The following is a 14,977-nucleotide window of genomic DNA, read 5'->3' as shown; positions in this document are numbered from 1 at the left end:
ACACAAATGTAAATCTTTGGCTTCCTGCAGCCAAGGGCAAAACTTGAATTTATACAGAAAGCACGAAAGCACAGCCATTGAAGTAAGCTAAGTATTTTAAATCTATAGATCAACTGCAGGTCCTTGACATGGATGATGTGCAATTTTTATTGACTGCAAGAATTTCAATTTAGAAACAAATAAAAATAAAATAAAAAAGGGATCCGAGTTAAGACTTGTCATTTCAGTGAGAAACCAAAATATTCTGAGTTGTGGCAGCAGCTGCCTGAGGCTGCCTGACAGCTGTGTCCTGGCCATGGGAACAGAGCTTGCACCTCAGCTGCTGAGTGAGATCCTGGCCCTGCAGCAGTCAGCAACAAAACTCCCATTCGTTATTAGGGTGACAGATTCTCACCGACAGCCTCACTCTGTTGTAATCTTGGTCAGGTTTTCTCCATGCTAAGGATGGGGTTTCCACAGTAGATGGCTATTTTCTGCATCACGTAGTTGTGATCTTGTTGCTCTTCCAAAAATCAGGCTTCCAGGAAGTGGCAGCTTTGGCTGCTTAATAGAAACCTAAATGCAATGGGAGAAAAGGCAGAAAGATGCTGTAGACATCAGGTGTCAACAACACAGTGCTCCACAAAACAAGGGGAGAGGAAGGACTTGCCCAGAACCCCAGCACCCAACCAGAGAGCTGGGGGAACTGCCATGAAAATTACTGCTGCCATTCAGGAGATTGATTTCTCTGTGAGACTCTTCTGTAATTTCCCTGTACCTCAGCTGTATGCAAGGGACCTTGTAGTTTCCCTCCCAGTGGCTGATTTTAACAACCTGAAATGCTCTGTTTTATTTTTACCCTGGATGTCATTACTTTTAAAAAGAGACAAGCTGTCCCAGAATGGTGCAATTAAATTGTTAAACTGGCTAATAGCACAGCAGCAGCAGCCGGGTTCTGCTTTACCCTCCATTACCAGCCAGCTGGAGAAAGATGCTGATACCATTAAACGGCATTTTAAAAATGATTACAATGATATTTTTACTAGCCACATATTTTAATCTGAGCATTCTAATATCCAATATTCATACATTCATTACAAAAATAACTCCTCTCATCTTGTTTTCTTACAGCATTTCTAGTACATTAATCTCTCTCTCGTCAGTACCTCATTTATTTTTTAATTTCTTTCCCTCTCATGTTCAGACCCATATCACACTTTGTCTTCATCCAATTTTACTGTCATATGTTTATAAATATAATGTTCTTATCAGCAAGGCACACATCAGAGATGAATAGCAGTGAGGAATTAAACCTGCAGAGATGTGAAGAGAAGAAACCTTGGCTGTACTTTGTAGTTAACCTGCCTGGGAACATTTAATCCTCTATAGAAGACATTTTACATCATGTAGCTTAAAAAAGAGAAGTTCAAAGCACAGGTAACTGGGCTGGTTTGGGGAAGGGTGGGTCAGGGAGATTGGGACAGGGCATGAAGTCAGGCCTCCACACAACTGGAATTAATTGCTTGCTAAAAGGAATGTCTGGGGCGTAGGAGGAGGGCTGCTTTTGGTGAGCAGCAACAGAGAGCATAGAGCTTCCTGGTGCTTTCACATTTCAGCCCCCTTCTAGAACAAATTAAGACTGTGTGTGAAGGGGAAGGTTGAAAAACCAAGACAAGTGAAGGTACAGTTGCCAGGGCAGCAGCAGGAGGTGAGGTCCACTCACAGCCCACTGCCTCCAGATGAGTCTGCTACTGGGGGCAGCCCTAGCACAAGGGCTTCCTTGGGGTCCCCCTTGCTTCCAAGTTGAGAGATTGAGTGCCAGAAAACCATTTAAAAAGAAAAGAATTTGCAGTGGTTTTGGCCACTTCAGAACCAAGCTGCAAAGACACCTTGAGCACACACAGGGAAAGAAAAGGGGCTGCAAAACTGACTCACAATGTATGCATATACTGAGATGTGAAACCCAGGCAGAGGCTGCCCAAGAGAAGCTGTGAATGTCTCATACTCAGAGGCTCTCAGGGCCGGATTGGTCAGGGCTGTGGGCAGCCTGAACTGCTGGGTGGTAACCCTGCCTACAGCAGGAGACTGTAGCTCCATGATCTTCACTATCCCCTCCAACCTAAGCTATTCTGTGAACACACACAGAAATAAAGCATTTGCTGAAAAGCTGAAGGAAAAGTGCAAGGGTCAAACGAGGTATTGCCTTTCCTTCACTATCCCCAGCTGTTGTTTCCTATTAGAAGAGCTCCAGGTGGAATGAGCCAGGGACCTTTAAAGCACGGGGATGAAGATGAAATGAACTGCCATGATGACAGACCTGAAGAACACATTAGCCTATGTAGTGCGAGCTTGTGCCTTTCTGTACACAAAGAAGTGGATTATACATGTACGCCCTAATATTTAGAAAGCATTCATGATTGTTAGAATTTACACAAACTCCACTGTCAGCGACATTTCATGACTACAGGCTAAACTGCTGCTTTTCTCTTTCCTTATAGAAATAGCTTTGAAAAAATAAAAACATCTCCAAAGTGTGTTATAGGTTTATTCCCATTTATGGGTTTCTAAGATGACAAAGAAGTTCCTTCATTTTCTAAGTCTGAATTGAGAAAGAACAAGGATTATTTGTCTAATGAGCTGTACATACTCTTAGCCTGGCAGCTACTCTAGGAGTTGTAGCTTAAAAAAAGAAATAAACACAGCTGCATTTATATTTAGCATATTTATAATAATATTTAGTAATCAAGAGGCTTTCATACATATAAATGTACTGAAAAAAATTGAACAGTACTTTTAACAATCTCCCAGTTCTCAGATTCTGACAGAAGAAAAAAATGAAACAAAACAAACAAACAAAAAAAGCAAATTTTAAATGGTGGTTTTAAATTAATTATAACCTTCTGTAAATCCAGTGAAGACAAGGATACTTCTGTAGTGGTCATGAACTGGTCTACAGAACTGTAAGAAAATTACAAGGATTTGGTTAAACATGTAATTCTAAATGGAAACTATTGCATTGGTCTGCTTCTAGTATGAGAAATGAATTTCTCAGACATATGTTTTTTGTTTCTTGCCATAAATGTTGAGTTGTTTGGTGTGCTCTGTGAACTGAAGGGTTGACAAATGGCATGCAAGATGTATTTATTCTCACATTCATCCTCTATTTTACAACAAAAGCCTACTCTATGTTTTTTGCCTCTCCTTGTTAGAATAAGGAGTCAGACGCTAGATCTGCTTGCAAACCTCAGGTCAGGACGCAAGGAAATGGCCACAAGTTGTATCAGATGAGGTTTAGACTGGATGTAAGAAGAAACTTTTTTTCTCAGAGAGTGGTCAGGCACTGGAATGGCTGCCCAGGGAGGTGGTGGAGTCACTATCCCTGGAGGTGTTCAAGAAGTATCTGGATAGGGAGCTAGGAGATATGGTTTAGGGGTTTTCTGTAGGCATGGTAAAGGGAGGATGGTTGGACTAGATGATTTTGTGGGTCCTTTCCAACCTTGTGGTTCTATGAAACCTCAACACTTGAATAATCATGTGGCCATTAGTGTATCCAGATGGACACTTATTAACCACAGTGATCTAATGAGAAGAGATACTCTACATGTAATGCACATCCACAGAAGATGTGTGGTCACACTACATATAGAAATTTGCCCTGAAATGCCGTGTGGTAGGAAAGGTCACCAGTCCTCACTTCTTATCTGGTGTTTCATAGCGTTCTTCTACAAGTAGAAAGCAGATAATCTCTGCTTTTCTTAAGGTATAAATGGCTGTGTAAAGGAAACTGGTAATAAAACTCCACCTTACAGTGAAAGCCTATTGATGCTTCCCCTAATTCTCCTTTGCCAAGCCCTAAAATAACAACATGCTGAAAGTTAAATTACAGATCATTTTATTTTCCAGAAATAATTTGCTCATTATTAACTCTGCTCATGTGTGGCTTCTGAGTACCCTGGATGTTATCCTGTGTACCACTGTGCTGAGGATTTAGTATCAGACAGATGTATCTCCACTGCTTTAGATGTCCCTGTGTCCCCCACTCAGCAGCACAGTTTCTCTCTTGGTCAGTAACATCAGCACTGTTCCTTTGTTCAGGATACCAGCTGGAAAAGTCTCACAAGTACCGACTTTCCTGGTTGAAACAATCGTTAGTAATTTCAAAGTAACCAGGCAGGCACTCCAATCAGACTGAAAGATGCTGAGTCAGCCAAAACACAGCATAGTGACAGATGTGGAACTAAAAATACCGCCTTGTTGACAACTCTTGAAAAATTGAGCAGGACTGCAGGCTACGTTCTACAGGGTGTGGGCCCAGGCAGCCAGCACACACTGGCTGGTGGGAAGAGATGTAATGAAGAGGTGGGAGAAGCGCTGGGATGGAGCAAGAATAGACCAAGCTTTCACCCTGGAGCACTCTGGGGATGTGCCAGCTGTGTTGGGACAAGGCATGCACCCTTTTAATTTTCTGAGCTAAAGGTTTGGGTCCCCATCCCCTGTGGGGTGAGGAAACCATGGCTGTCCAATTTAAAAGCTGCAAGAACTTTAATGCAAACACTGCAGGCTCTACCCTCCTCATAGTCATACTGTACGAAAGCGCACTTCCTTCACATGCATTGTAAAAGTGTGTGCAGATTCCAGAGCCTCAGTGATTAAATTATAGAGGTCCAAATGCCTACTCAAGGAACTGATCTTCTCTCTCTACCTCTGCAGCTACCCCCTTTAACTAAGCATTCCCCCAAGCACTCTCTGCCCTCTCCTCCCACCCCCCTTACTGTTTTACCTTTAAGACAATTCTCAATCCCATGTCTTCCCTGTGAATGAAGGTGATAAATTGCAGGGACATGGCTGGGAATACCCCTTCACTGCTGAGCTGGCACTGCCTTGCCCAGGGCTCTCCCATCCATCTGTGGCATGAATTCCCCAGGTCCACTGCTGTGGAAGGGACATTGCCTCTCGAGCAGCCTATGGCTCCTTCCCTACCAGATGTGCTGGTCTAAGTGTTTTGATTAAAATATTTACAGAGGAAAGATTTTTCTTTCTAGAGAAATAAGTGCTTTTTGCTTCACTTTTATTTTTTTGAATTTTATTGAAAACGTGTGTTTTTCCACTCCTCCTTTTGTGTTTTGTTTGGACTATTTTAACCTTATAAGTCAAGGAAGGATGGAGATACAAATACTGACATCAGCTGCTTTTTAACTGGAAATATTTTGATCTTTATCAATGTTAATTTTTTACTATTCTGCTTTAAAACAAGGTCAAGCTTTCCACTCTACTCAAACCATTTAACCATGCAACATTTGTTTCTTTTTTTCCCCCATTGTAACTCCTAACACATACAGAGAAAAGTGCTGGAGCTTGAATTCCTTCTCTCAAATTTTCAGCATCTGCTTGGAAAGATGTGGCGGAAAGAAGATGAAGGAATTGTTTTGCAGAACTCAGCATCTTCAGGCTATTTTATCCCTCTAATTGCTGAAGCTGGCTGCTAAAGCCAGGTTTTACTGCCTTATGGGCCATCTCAGTGTGTGAGAAAATCACACTTACTTTAAAAAGTGCTATGGCCAGCTCAACTGAGTCATTGTGCTGAACCTGTATAAAGTCACCCTACTAATAAATAAAATGAGAATGAACTAAATAGTATTCTACTAATGTAAAAGGTTTATATTTCCAGACAGAGCAAGAGATTTTGTTATACCATAGGACAGGAAAGCGTCTGCTTTTGTCTGTCATTTTCCTTCTCTGGACTCTGGTTTTATTATCATTTTACTGTAATGAAAAGCACAAATCATCTGGACAGCCATGGCAAGGAGCTGTATCTCCCAGCCCTGATGTCACCATATATTTCAAGGCTTTGTCATTGCACTGCTATGAAAAAAACCATCAGTTTGAGGGGCAGCATGCAAATGAACAGGAGTTTGCTGTGTGGTCACTCACATGTCAGCCCTGTCTATGCTGGTGCCTTCCTTCCTGGCTCCATGGCCAGGAGCTCCCTAAGGAGCCTTTGGGTTCCCGTATTGGGCCAGGGCAGAGCATTTCCCTGAGGGAAAGAAAAACTCAGCACATAATTGCTTTCCCTGTAGTTTCATGCACAATGAGCAAGTGTTTGGTTGCTGTCGCTCTGTTCATAATACAATTGCTACACATGATGGTCTCTCCCATCCTGCAGCAGGAAACACTGCTTTCTGCACTGCACAAATTTAGTGCGACTTTTATGCAGATTTCCTACTATTGAGACAGTGCTGTGATACAGCAGCTCTTTGAATTCAGCTCCCTCCTGTAAACTGAGAAGGCACTCAGCACTGTTTCAGCTTTCTGTCAATATTCAAATTGCCTTCCAGCACACTATGCCCACTCATGTGCTAAGAAACATCTGCAATCAAATCTTATTTGGGTCTTTCTGTAAGAAGCCGCAGGATGGAGATCGAATCCAAAGAAACCAAGTGACCTTGCTTAAAAAGGCAGCTCAACTTTAATGTCATTGTATGAAACATTCCAGAAAGAGCTGCTGATTGAGATATGTAACTTGATCTCTGGAAAACTGACCCCAATTTCTGGTTACTGACCCTCATCTTACCTGCTACAGCTGCAGAAAGCTCAAGTAGCTGTGTGAAGGCAGGTGTGAACACACTCATACCCTACCAAACGTGGTGATGCATTCCTAACAACAAGAATTATTATGATGGGGAAAAAAAATGATGGGTTTTGTTCTGGAAACTTTTCCAAGTAACTACTTCATTTAAAAAACCAACCCCAAATTATATAAAACCCAATGAGATCGTATACTGCAAATATGTCTCAAGTGTACCATTACAAAAATGATCTTGTGTAGGGAGGTTTTTCCTCTTTTAAGGGCTTGTGCATGTATGTAGGGCACCAGTGCTTCCACTTGGTGCTTCTTCAACAGCGAGATGGAGTCAGAAAGACACCAACAAACTCTCATCAGAGAAAAGAATATGGGATAAGAAAAGGCTTTGAGGAAGTGCAATGTGAAAAACACTACTTTCTCACCAGAAATTGAATTAAGCTGTCTTAATTTAAATATCTCACTGGGGGCTTTGAGCATCCACAAGGTAGGCACAAGCCAGCCAGCAGTTCTTGAGCAGTACTTCCCTCCATGAAGCCATTCTGGGTCATCACTGCAGAACCACTGTGCTCTTCCAGCCTGTATAGGAAAATACCTGAGGCAAAGATATTTGTGATGTGTTATGAACTCCAAGTAGTGGGCTTGGGTTGTCTGGGTTTTTCCTGTGGGAAAAAAAATACAGTGATACTTGTACCCTTCATGTTTATGACACCAATTAGCATTGCAAATCTGGATATCTCAAAACATCAGTATGTTTCCTAATGAGTAGACAGGGTAATAAAAACAGTACTGTGACCAAGGGAGCATTTCTTTTGTCCTGAAACCCAGAACAAAAGCAATTAGGCCAAATCATCAATAAGTCCTCCCAGCCTGCAGCTTGAAATGTTAGAAACTTTGAGGCACACGTCTTTGCTATGGCTGGTCCATAACTGTCTACTATGTTATGAGCATGTCTAGATGAGACCTACAAAACTAAGAGTTGAGTTTTTTTCTCATTCACATATGTTATTTTAATGTATATATGCATGACACATTGTATGCATAATACACAGAGCTACACATACAGAATTACACTGACTACATGAATGTATTGACAGAATTCTCAAATTTGCTCATCTGCATCACCCTTTGGAACATCAATTAGAAATGCTAGTATTATTGATTATAAAGCAGTACCACATGCTTGAATCTAATGGAGATAAACCTACTTCACCGTGAATGCTGTCACAAGAGGTGGCTGCAACACCATGCAAACAGCGTAATTCCTGCTTTTGTGGACTATGTGCACTCCAAGAAACAGGCCAGAACATTGTATTAAATACAGATATTTAATGTTTCAAATTCCATTACATTGTGGTGTTTAAATCACAACTTCAGAGAAACAACAAAGACACAATTAAATTTACTATTCTTTTGAGCAGAAAAAAAAAAATTATGTAAATTTTAACCTTTTATTCTTAACTAAATACAAGATGTATTGAATTTCTGAGCATCTGAATGAATATTGCACAGCTCTTCTAGTGGCTATTTGTACTTCCAATACATTCCCTATAAAGCATAACTTGCCTTTGAAGGGTGAAAAATCAGTACCAAAAATAGAATTTCCCCCTAGATGAATTTGCCCCTCATTTCTTTGGAAACATAATTATGCCTTTATGTACTGGACTATCCGCAAATGATTAATTATATTATTCATTCAAAGGTTATTGAAGACAAGGAAAATGTTTGGTGAAACCAAATCTTTCATCACAAAACGTAAAGACCTATACGATTATCATCATAATGAAAGCTTTGCTTTCTCTCCCATTGCCACTCAGGCCCCGGTGTGTGCCAGTGTAATACTGTGTTTCGTGTTGGGGAGGGCTCTACAAGGCTAACAGAAAGCCTTCATGGCTGTATATTTTTTCATCTCTCCAGGAAAGCTCAAACTAAAAAGTGAAATTTACTCCTCCACTGTATCGAGTACTCAGGGTTCACCTTCAGAGATGCTTTCAAACAGTAGAAAGACCATGGAAATTTTGACTTTGGCTTTGGTGAAGCATAAAGCAGCATTTATGTGGTAAGTTCACACAGACTCTGCAACCCTCCCAAACAAAGCTCCTGTTACGCTTAATTTGTTTCCAAAAGAAATTCAGTGTCCTCTCATTCTGGTAACTGATGGTCACAACACAAGAAAGTACAAGGTCTGGTTTTAATCTCTCTAAAGCAGAAAGCACTGCCCTTTAGTGAAAGCAGATGGGAAATCCTGGGATTCCAGGCAATTACGCACACATGGTGATCCAGGAATAGAGAAACAGTGAACTCTTTTGCCCTGTTGGAATGGATGAGTTTTCTGTAAGGATAGACTTGAAGTAGTAATATTTCACCAAATGATGGATTATAACCCTTGACAGCTTCTCAAAATAATAGCAGCTTAGAGATAGTGCACCCCTAAGGCAATATCTCATGGTACATAACTGAGCTTCAACTCTCATTGTGCTTGAGTTGCCACAATGTTGCAAATGGGTACTCTCATCCAAACAGCACATACCTGCATCACACTGCTGAATTCTCTGTGAGACCTGAAAAGTTCTGCAGCCCCAGCAGTGGCAAAGAAGTTGTGATACCACTCCATGACTCTTGGTATGGAAACTAGCCATAATTGTGAACGCAGCACACCATGCAAAAACTGGGGACAACTGAGATTTAAGTGTCTTTTGCAGCCTTCTAGCACTGACCTATCAAGGACAGTATATTTGTTTGAAATACAGGCGGACTAAGACTCCTGTGAGGTGCAGTGTTTGTAGCTGCCAGCATGGAGTTCTGATGCATTTGGAATCAAACAGTCCACTCTGGTTGGGCATAATGTCAGTTCCTGGAGATGGTAGGTTGCATCATACAGCATCCCCCCACCGAGTTCATTATGAATCATTCCTGCCCCAAGGGCAATTAGAGGTTTTTGACTTCTGTTCTCCCACCAGTGCTGCCTGTAGGGCAGGAACTCAAAAGTGAGTTTCTTGGAACTTAGCAGAATTACCTGCAAAATACATGGCCTGGGCACTATGACTGTATCTCCTGATCCTATAAACATGTTTGAGGTCCTCCAACAAGAAGGATATTATGCCAGATTAATACTTAGAAGATGCTAAATTCAAAGGTCAGGACTATAGCTCTGCATATTAAAGATAACCTCTGAATTTGCAAGAAGGCAGTTTTTGAACAAAGGACCATTGACCTCCATACAAGAGAGATTTTACATCTGCTTTTAAGCCCCTGTTTCTCCAAATAGATGCCAGAGTCCATCGGAGGAAGGGTGGGGATGAGCTGGGATGAAATGAAACACCTTGTTTAGATTTAAGGGCATTTTAAGGTTGCAAGTCCTTCACAGTCTCAAATAAAATGAAGTAAGATTTTTTAATAAAATGGAAAACTTTCATTTGGGAACAGCTGGGAAAAAGAAAAAAGAAAGAACAGTTCTGCAAAAAGAAGCAGAAGTTCTGCAACTCAGGATCAAGTTGTGAAACGACTACAGGTTGATAACAAATCTGTAGCTAACAATGGTGCAGAGCTATCAGATGTGCTGTAAGCAACTACAGCAAGGCCTGGCTACTGCATCAGTCCCTCTTTGCCACTGTGGCCAGTAGGTGTTCATTGCATAGCTGAAAGACACAGGGAAGTACACTCTTCATTTGTGACTGCTCTTTTGTGGTTTTCCATGTTTTTTGCACGGACTTGCATTGTGCAGTTGTGCAGTGTTGACTATGACAACGAAATTTGATTCAAACACATCTGCCCTGGAGACTCTGGCAGCAATATGAAACATGGCCCCAAAACCAGCCCTACCATCACAACAGCCAACTTCAGCATGGGGCTGCAGCACTTGCTCATAGCTGTTAGGAAGGAAAGAGCCACCGAAGGCAGCACACAGCCATGAACTGCAGTCCCACGAGGCACTGAGAGATGGAGAATCCTGTTGTTTTGTTGGTTTTTTTTGTTGATCAGAGGTGATTCCAGTTGACACAGAACATGGTGCATGACTACAGCAAGCCATAATATGAGGCAGAGTACTTCCCGGCTTCTTGCTGTACTGCCACCACCAAAGTATAATGGGCTAATTGTTTTGTACTGAGTTTTGGACTCTGTTTCTTGTTAGAGGTAAGTCCATATTTGCTTTGTTAATCTCTTGCAGAAATGCCTACTGAATTCTAAAGTTTGCTTTCACCAGGGAGTTAGTCACACTTGAGTCTTTTTCCCAGTACAGGGGATTTCTGTGTTTCCCATATGGCTCCCATATTCCTGTAGTATATTTTTGTCTGGATATATACCCTGCCCTTCATGAAAGTAAACATGTGTACTGTAAGATCTCTTTGTCAATTAACCAGTGCTCTCTTGGTATCTATATCAAATGCACTGTTGTTTTTTCCCCTCTACTTCATATGTAGATTCAATGTGTGTGTGTTTATCTGTCTAAAACCAAACCTTGTCAATTAATTAACTTCCAGAAAACACACTGAAGGAAATCTAATTAAAATCAAAATTATGTTTTGTAGTGTATTGGTAGTATGTAAATTTGGAACTGATTTATGTTAACATTATAGTATGTACACTGTAATTAGCAGCAATTTTAAAATGGAAAATGGTTTCCCAGGATACTGTAAGGCAATTCCTTATGTCTGCATTTCCAGCAAACACTAATCCAAAAAACAGAAACAAGAAGGAATCAGCCTCTGTTTGGCAAAAGGTGTATGGAATTGAGCAAAGTAGAGCAAATGCTGAGAGGGGGAACTGCTGGGGTAATCTTGCCACACCTCACAGAGAAATTTCTCCTTGACCTGCCCTCATTGCTCACCAAAAACAAGCTGTGATCTCCTTTCTTTTGCAGCTACTCATATTCTAGCCTCTAGATAATAAGAATATGTCTCCTATGTCTCCCTGGCACTAAAATGTAATTGTGGTAGTACCACACTCATGTAAATACAGAATGCATGGGCAGAATTATAGGACACACTTGGTGGCTGAATCCATTTAATCAATAAACATTTTTTAACCAGAAACTAATTTTCATGTACAGATTTTGCATCATCTTGACCTTTGATTGGCACATTTTCTTAAGACATGACCCAGTGCAAATACACAGAGACTCAACTCTGACCGTGAACAGGTAACAAAGTGAGATGCTCCTCAGTGCAATTGGAATTGAGCTGCTGGGACGTGGTGCCTGGGAATAAACAAAGCTGCAGTATTTGAACTTGGACACCATTCTACCAGTTTGCTGCCTCTGTTCCCCTTGTGGCAATATAGTTAGACTGACAGTAAGAACAGACTACTTGAAACCTGTTATTTGTGTATTGAAATTGGTGAGCATCAATTACATCAGATATATTTGCTTTTCTCCGTGGGTAGGATAGGATGTTTGGCAACCACAAATCATCTGAACGTGCAGGGATCCAAAGAAAGATGCAACACCAGCTGCATCATTAGGATGAGGCTACTCTAAGTTCAGGCACTCAGGTGGGCAATTTCTCACATGGGAAGCCCTTTGGCTTCCAAGGGCTGAAAACTGTCACTGTCTACTGGATCCAGTGACCACATGTGGCTCTGAACTTCCAACAATCCCTGTATGCAAAGGCATTCACACGAACCTGACTCACAGCAAGATAAAACTGTTAGATAATATGACATGCTTCTACACTGCTAAAAGGAAAAACGTTATGGATAACACAAGCAAAATACACCCATCTTGTTTCACGGAAGCAAACGCCAGGTTAGCACGTACATCTGCTGACAGTAACAGATGGCAGCACTAATTGTTGTTCAGAAAGTTCGTGTTGTTTTCATTTCCTCAAGGGCAATGCACAGACGTGGGCATGATGTGCTTTCATATTACCACATTTGTGCACCGGGTAGAGGAGCACAGCCGGGGTGTCCCCCAGGCAGCGGCTGCAGGGGCTCCACTCAGCTCCCACCTCATGGCTCCCCTCTCTCCCATCTCCATTTACCCTTGCCTGGCACACTGCTACCCCTGCAGCACCAAACGCTGCACTGTCCCTTCACAAAGGCAGCTTTGCAGAAAACTATTCTCTTTATTTCACTTTTTACACTAGGTTCTTTTGCTGCAGGACAACTGGACCTAAAGGGCCCCTTGGAGGGGTGAGGACTGATGCTGACAATAGAGAAAAAGAGGCAGCCACACCACTGAGAAAATGGGGAGAAAATAATCAGAGGAGTGGGACTGCACCCTTCAGAGAAGCACATTGTCAATGCAACAACAATTTTTTAAATAGCAGGATACGAACAGAGCAAAATGCGAGTAATCTTCACTAATGATGCTTGATGTTTCCACGTGGGGTGGAGAGCAGCTACAGTGGTACAGATGCAGAGGGGTTGTCAAGGAAACAGACGTGTTTTTCTTCAGCTGTGCAGTGAAGCACATACTCCAGACATCCATATAGCCTCATTACCACTGCATCTGAATACCTCACCATCATTAATAATGAATTTTACCCTTGTAACGCCTCTCCTGCAGTGGTATTGTATCTCATTTTTAAAGGAACAAGAGAAAGCAGGGTGAGCCCCTTGCCCAGCCGTGCCACCACTCACAGCTGAGTCACACTGCTGAAATCCCAGCCGCTGTACCAGCCATACAGCCACCAAAGAGCAGAGATAACAGAACTCCAGCTGCTGATACTGGCCACCAGGCCATTGCCAGGGAACAGTTCCAGGTTTGTTTCCAAGGGCATGTGTCACTTTATTCTCTGAATGCATCAGGAAGGCATGGATGTGGTCTGGGGCTTTATATTTTCAAATCTAATAAAGGCATAGGGAAAATATCTCTAAATAACCACTCTGATTATTTTATAAAAATCCAATGAAAAGTAAAATATAAGGTATGAGCAGCCATTCCCCATCAGAATCCTATCATCGCCCTCTTTTCATGCTCCATTCACTTCCATCTACCAGCACAGCTCCCTGTGAGCTCAGGGAAGACGAAGGAATGGCCCAGTCATAGGTACATAGACCATATGCTCTTAACTAAGGTTCAGGCTTTATTTTCTTTCCCTCTGTCTTCATTTTAGTTTCCAGTCTATTATTCAGCAAAGTTTGTTCTTATTTGAGCAAAGCACTGTGAGCTATGGACAGGAGCAGCACCTGCCGTGTTCCTTCACTCTGGCAAAGGTAGATTTTCTGGTTTGGACATACATGTAACTGAGCAGTGACTCACCTACATGAATGAAGATGACAATTTCATAATTATTGACACAGATTTTGTTTCAATAATCATCAAAAAGGGAAAATATCAGCACTCTAAAATCATCTTTGAAGACATTGTCTGTCCTATCACGCACTCACATTTTAATGGCCTCATAAATATTACGCTCAGATTCTCCTCAGATTTAAAGTAAGAAAAGGCTGTCAAAAGACAAATAAGTAAATAAAAATAAATGTCAGAGCACAAAATCACATCTACTTTGCCCTTACAAACACTCTTAAAAGCCTGTACCATGAAAGTTTAAGCCCCACAAGTTTTCAGAGTTTGTGATATAGAAGTTCTCAAGTCTCATCCCACACATATCCTTTTTCCTTCTAATAGAACAGACCAACATACCCCAATTTTTCCAGTGTCTATGGGTTTAGCTAGGATCCACAGTAATCAAGGGAATACGTTGACTGGGATCTCTTCTGTTTTCTTTCCTATAGCCCCTGTTTGCAATATTTTCTTATGTCAGATAACTCAGTCTTTGAAGACTTCAGGGTTGCTATAGTAGCTCACTATGGACATTTCCATTCAGAAATAAGCTCAAGCCAAAAAGAAAAGCCATCTGAGACGCAGCACACATCTTCTTACAGTGACTTGGATCATTCAGAAGTATGAGAGGACAAAAAGAATAAAATCTGCGTTGTTCAAATCTTTGTAAGAGTTAAAGTAAACAGACTGTGCATCTTTCTGTTTGAAGAGTCTGTCTGGGGGCTTAACACTCAATTACAATTCATCTAATTCTATACAGAAATATCTAACATGGTTACAGCTGATCCTTCTTGTGAGACACTTAAGGACAAAAGGCAAAAATTTGTAAGAGCAAGAACTGAAAGGAGAATCTATTATGAACTAATTGCAAATCAGAAGCCCATGTAACTTGCAACAAAACAGTCTGGGGCAGAGGCATGTCACAAACACAGCTGTTGAATGTACGGCACGAAAAATCAAAAGACATCCTTCTCTTTGTGCCCAAAGAGCTCTCTCATCTCTCTGGTCTCAGAAGAGTTCTTTAAAAGAAAAATGAGCTCACTAACTATGAAGGCAAAGATGCCAATGGTAGATGAAGAGATTGTTGTAACTACCTCAGCTACGCCTATAATAATTTCTCCATCATTTACCTGCAGCGCTACGTACATCATCTGATGAGCCCATCCATCTCCAAGCCAGCAACATTTCCAATC

Source organism: Coturnix japonica, chromosome 2, assembly GCF_001577835.2.
Source record: "Coturnix japonica isolate 7356 chromosome 2, Coturnix japonica 2.1, whole genome shotgun sequence".
Classification (NCBI taxonomy): domain Eukaryota; kingdom Metazoa; phylum Chordata; class Aves; order Galliformes; family Phasianidae; genus Coturnix; species Coturnix japonica.
This window is presented reverse-complemented; position numbering follows the sequence as displayed.